General features: G+C 32.1%; 1 long non-coding RNA gene across 3 annotated transcripts; it reads left to right on the top strand.

Annotated features, from left to right (window-relative positions):
• The first annotated feature begins 238 nt into the window (after positions 1 to 238).
• Positions 239 to 4,827, top strand: LOC145075017 (uncharacterized). Of its 3 annotated transcripts, none has more exons than XR_013692252.1 (7): positions 248 to 643; positions 2,004 to 2,040; positions 2,532 to 3,014; positions 3,092 to 3,218; positions 3,287 to 3,593; positions 4,080 to 4,186; positions 4,277 to 4,827. It is a non-coding gene; the product is annotated as an uncharacterized LOC145075017 (long non-coding RNA). The 3 variants fall into 3 exon arrangements; XR_013692253.1 differs by having other exon boundaries at positions 254 to 643; positions 2,658 to 3,014; XR_013692250.1 differs by having other exon boundaries at positions 239 to 643; positions 2,004 to 3,014.
• The last annotated feature ends 671 nt before the right edge of the window (positions 4,828 to 5,498 follow it).

Genomic DNA, 5,498 nt, shown 5'->3' with positions numbered 1-5,498 from the left:
TTGCTTAAAGAAAGATCCACAGCCACTGCTTGAGTTGCATCAATATTGTTGTTCACTTCGCCTGCAAAAACAAGGTTTTAAGGAATAATTAATTAACATTTTTACTATCAACTTATTATAACATAAATAGATAATAAGTTATTAGAGATAACAACTTATAAATAAAAATACGATGAGAAATGTAAGAAACATTATCTCTCTTGCTTTCTATATTATGTTTTTCTGTAATAAATAAAAATGAAACACCAAAATTTCATACATGTTTGTTCTTTACTTTCTTCCTGCAGCCCATCCTTCCCCAACAATGGTTGATTTTCTGTAATTGCCCCTACAGAAGTTATAAGTTCGTCTAGTTCCTTTACACGCAGCTCGCCCTCATCCCCTATAGAAGTATTCAATTGGAAGGTTCAAACTGCAGAAAATTGAGAAAGAAGTAATTTTATTAAGGGCAAATGGGTCAAATCACATGATCCAAATATACTTCTTCCCCAAATCAGGAAACAGTCGATCGTGTCGTTGTTCCAAAAACTATGTCGATCCCAAATCTGAAAATTGTCGATCTCGGAAAATTGCTAGGGTAAAAAACGCCATTATCGATCGGACATCACTCTATAAGTAGATTTTTCTCGATCTTCCCTACCAGGTAACATTCTTCTCCGTTCTTCTATATTTAATAGCTGATAATTTCACCTTTTTATGAATTTGTTTCGCTTTGATTATCCTTTTATTTTGCTTGATTATATGATATCTATATACATATAAGATTGATCGAGAGTTAAATTAGGATACAAGAACAGAGAGCTACAAATCATGCAATTTTGATCATCGACTGTAGGAGGCAATTCCAGTCTGATAATCTGTCTGCGGTGGGAAGCAGCTTCTTTGAGTTTCTTTGTTCGAAGTCTCTTCCTCTGTGCTCTTGTGAGCTTTTGAGACCCTAATTCATCATCTTCCTCGCTTGACGCTGAGAAGTTCGTTTCCGCTTCTCTCTCCAATTCATCTGTATCTATAAAATTTTCGAAAATTCAGAGTGTCAAGTGTATAGACAGATTTCTCAGAACGTAGCTTCAATTTGTGTTCACATAAACGAAATAAAATCAAAAGTTAAACCCACTAATACGATGATGATCTTAATTGGCAATTTCCCGGGCTAAATCGAGGGTTTGTCGATCATATTTGTTCTCAGGAGGTGGTGGCGAAGGTGGAGTATAGAGCATGTTAATCAGGGAATCATGAAACTTTCTTTGTATCTCCTTTCTCTTCATGGTGCTAAAATTGGTAAATTGGTGGAACAAAAGCATTCGTAATAGACTAACAGGTTTTAAGGGTTTCATATAAACAATCTGTTTCCTAAAGGGGTAAATTGTGCTTTCAAGTTTCTGGATTCTAGATTCATATGTGTTCATCTCTTCTGCCTTCTCCACTGTAAAAACTTCTTCATCTTTAATATTTTTTTACCTATGTAACTACTACATTTTGCTTCTTTCTAGTGCTCCATTTCTGCTTCATATGGGCATCATTAAGTAGCCATAATCTTGAATCAGATTCTTCAGTAAACTGTTTGTTTTCATCTTCAAGATGATCTTTCCTAGGGCAATTCTAATTTCTGAAACATCACCCTTTCCAAGTAACCCATACTCCATCTCAAAACAAGTTCTTCCCTTATTGTAATTGCTTATGTGCAACAACTTAAAAAGTTGTGCAGCACCATGTCCTGAGTTCTTGGATATAAATACCTGTAAAAAAGATTATAAAGAAAAATAGCAACAAACATCTACCCAATTAAATCAATGTCATTCAACTGTGGAAGTTTATTTGCCATTTGATATAATTTTCTAGGTTTAAAATTACCTGACTCTTCTATGCTTGTTTCTTCTATTCTACTGTTGTCGTCTAATTTAGAGACTTGAAATTCTACTGTTGGCATCTCAAGTATATGAAATATCTTTATAATCAGCATTCATAATATATCAATTAATGATTTTTCTTGTTGGAGAATGCAGAAGCCAGAACCTATTGATTGGGAGTACTACAGGAAAGGTCTTTCTTTACCAACAAACAAACATGCATACACTTTTATACCAACAAACCTATTGATTGGTAGTAATTTTAATTGTAGTTTTTGTGCAACCATAGAAATCATTCCATTAGGGTTCTAGTTTTTATTGTTTTTCTTTCTTTATTTTAGATAAAATTCAAAATATTTTATAGATAATTTTGAATTTTTGGTCCTATATCTTTTTTGTGTATTAACACTTTTAAAATGATTTGAGTAATGGCCTCATTTTGTGTATACTATCTCGACACCCCTTTTTTCCCTTCCTAACATTCCTTTGAACTATGTTATAATGTGCTAAGTTGGTGAAGGGTAAAACAGTAATCGATCATACTCAAATAGTCTTTATGTATGAAATATTTTTTTTAAATTTTGAATGTCTTTAAAAAGTAGTATGCTTAAATTTTTAGTAAGATATTTCTATAATATTTGTGATCTAACATATTTATAACTTCCTAAGTTTTTAAAATTTCAGAAAATATGTCACAATTCTTATTAAGAGACACATTAAAATGAAAGCATACAAGTGTACGTTTCATAAACAAACGTACCAATGATGCAAAATCTGTTGGTAATATATTTGTCCCATTATCTACACCAGCATTATCTACACCAGCATTGTCGTCATCATCATCTCATACCACATTATCATCTGTTGGTACTGTATCTACCCCAGAATTTGTTTCACATGTTGGTACTATGGGTGCCACATTATCAACACATGCATCATCCATACCTCCATCATCCAATCAGTCATTCTTACCTACATCATCTACCTAATCATTTGTACCTACATCTATCCAATCATCTGTACCTACATCTACTACATCATCTGTACCTACATCCACAACAAATTGTAGTGAATCGGTTAAGGAAAATGTTGGCGTTCAACATCAAGAGTATTTACTTGGATCTACAGGACTGAATGGGGTCTATATATTGGAGTGTGAGATAAGGAGTAAGTTCAAATTCTTACATTTTTATCAACATTGAGCTTCATGATTTTTACAATGTTGTTAATTTTTTCTTTTGTAGGTTATTTCCTTCGGGCCCATGTTCTGCCGTTATCTATGAATCCTTCGGTGAAAGAGCTGATTTAAATGGGTATAGTTGGGCACCTTCAAGCGACGAGACAAAACTCCTTTATTGGGACGAGTTTCGTGTATGTATCTTGTTTATGCAATTGGTATTCATTAACTTAAAAACTCATCTATATATTTTGTATTGTAGAAAAAGTGCTATTGGGATGATGCAAAAACTCCATTAGTCCAGGCTTGTTGGGAAAATAAGGCAAAGGAAAGATATAGACAATATATCTACAATATAAGCTCAAAATGGAAAAAGTCGACTCTAAAAAAACCTGTTAATATAACATCAGAAGTGTGGACATCCTAGACTGCAAGATGGAATACTGAAGAGTTCAAGAAGAAATTAGAACAAAACAAAAAAAAATAAGCGTAGAGGTGTAGCTGTTGGACAAGCCCTTTCTACGCATACCGATGGATCGGCTTCTCATTCCAAGATTGCTTCTGATTTAGTAAGTACTCATTTAATTTTATATTATAGCAATCTACTTTCATTTAGAAATACCATTATTTAGTTCTATTTTGATTTTTATAAGGACTAATCCTAATGCATAAAATAGCAATCTACTTTCTTTTAGTTTTATATTATAGCATTCTAGTTCCATTTTTATTTTTAAAGGACTAAGCATAAATACATAAAATAGCAATGTACTTTCATTTAGTTGTATGTTATAGTTTTTCTAGTTCCATTTTGATTTTTAAGAGGACTAATCCTAAAAAGTATGTTATTTTATTTTTCATTTTTAAAGAGTTGAGCCTAAATGCAAAAAATAGCAATCTACTTTCATTTACTTTTGTATCATAGCAATCTAGTTCCATTTGATTTTTAAATGGGTTATGCCTAAAAGTAAGTTGCTATTTTTTCATTTTTAAATATCTAAGCCTAAATGTAAAAATAGCAATCTACTTTAATATTGATTTTTTTTGTATATATGTAGAAGAAGCTTCGGGGACATGATCCGGCACACCATGAACTATTTGTGTATACACACACTAAGAATCACGATGGAGTGACTTTTTTAGTTGACAAAGCTAAAAAATTCATGTAAGTTTTATTTATAATAATTTCATGTAAATTTTTTTTTTTGATTTTTTTTTGTATAAGTTTTATCTCAACACAATTATAAAATTATAGGATGATTTTATGGAACGATGTGATCAGTTGGAAGCAATAGGAGACGAAATTGATGAGGACAAACTATTTTATGATGTTGTTGGGGGGCATGATTGAAAAAAGAGATTATATGGATTTGGATCATATGGAAAGTGCATTCGTTCTAGTAAAGGATCTTCTGAAATGCATCGCGAATAACGAGGATAATAATGTCGAGACAAAAGTCGAGATTGAGAATTTGAAGAAGTTAGTTGAGACACAACGCGAACAATATGAGGATATTCAACAAAAATATGAGGATGTTCAGCAAAAATATGAGGATGCTCAGAAAAAGAATGTAGAGTTTCAGCAGAAAAATGTGGATGTTCAAGCAAAGTTTGAACAACAACTTGCACAAGCAATGAATGTCATTAACACATTGAGTGAACAGGTCAAAACTTTTATTAATCAATGATAGAATATTATGTATCGAATAATGTTTTACATTAAATTTGTAGCGACTTTTGATTTTGAAATATGTATCTTTTGATGTATTGGATATTTCTTTTAGTTTCTATAGAAATACTTTGTTATTTTTGGTTTTATATTAATTGTATTTTTGTAAATTGATATAATAAGTCAAGTTAAATAACCAAATTTTATAGAAAAATGGTATGAAACTATTGTTATAGAATTGACTACAAAAAAGTTGTTACAAAATTTGGTACATAATGAATGGCTACGGAATTTGTTACGGAACGAATAGCTACGGAATTTGCTACGGAACAATTAGTTACGGAATTTGCTATGGAACAATTAGCTACGAAATTTGCTATGGACCAAATGGCTACGGAATTTGCTACGGACCAAATGGCTACGGCATTTGCTACGGAACAATTAGCTACGAAATTTAATATGGACCAAATGGCTACGGAATTTTCTACGGAACAAAATAGATACGGAATTTGCTACAGAATTCATTGTTACGGAATTGTGATGGAAGTGTGTCGTAGTTGAAATGCTACGGATAGACGTCGTAGCAACGGCCATAGCAAATTTGCTACGGAACGATAATTCCGTAGTTAAACATTTTGCTACAAGAAATCTTACTATGAAATCTCATTGACAAATTCCGTAGCAACTTCCGTAGTTATTTAGGTTTAGCTACGGAATTACATCATTTTGCTACAGAATTTTTCCGTAGTTAAATCAAAATTTTCTTGTAGTGTTTGGGAAAACTTACTTAAGCTCAGTTGATTGCATG

Source organism: Lactuca serriola, chromosome 9 (assembly GCF_051521515.1).
Source record: "Lactuca serriola cultivar US96UC23 chromosome 9, Lser_US96UC23_V15, whole genome shotgun sequence".
NCBI lineage: Eukaryota > Viridiplantae > Streptophyta > Magnoliopsida > Asterales > Asteraceae > Lactuca > Lactuca serriola.
The sequence above is the reverse complement of the archived record's forward strand: the minus strand, read 5'-3'. Positions and strand labels throughout refer to the sequence as shown.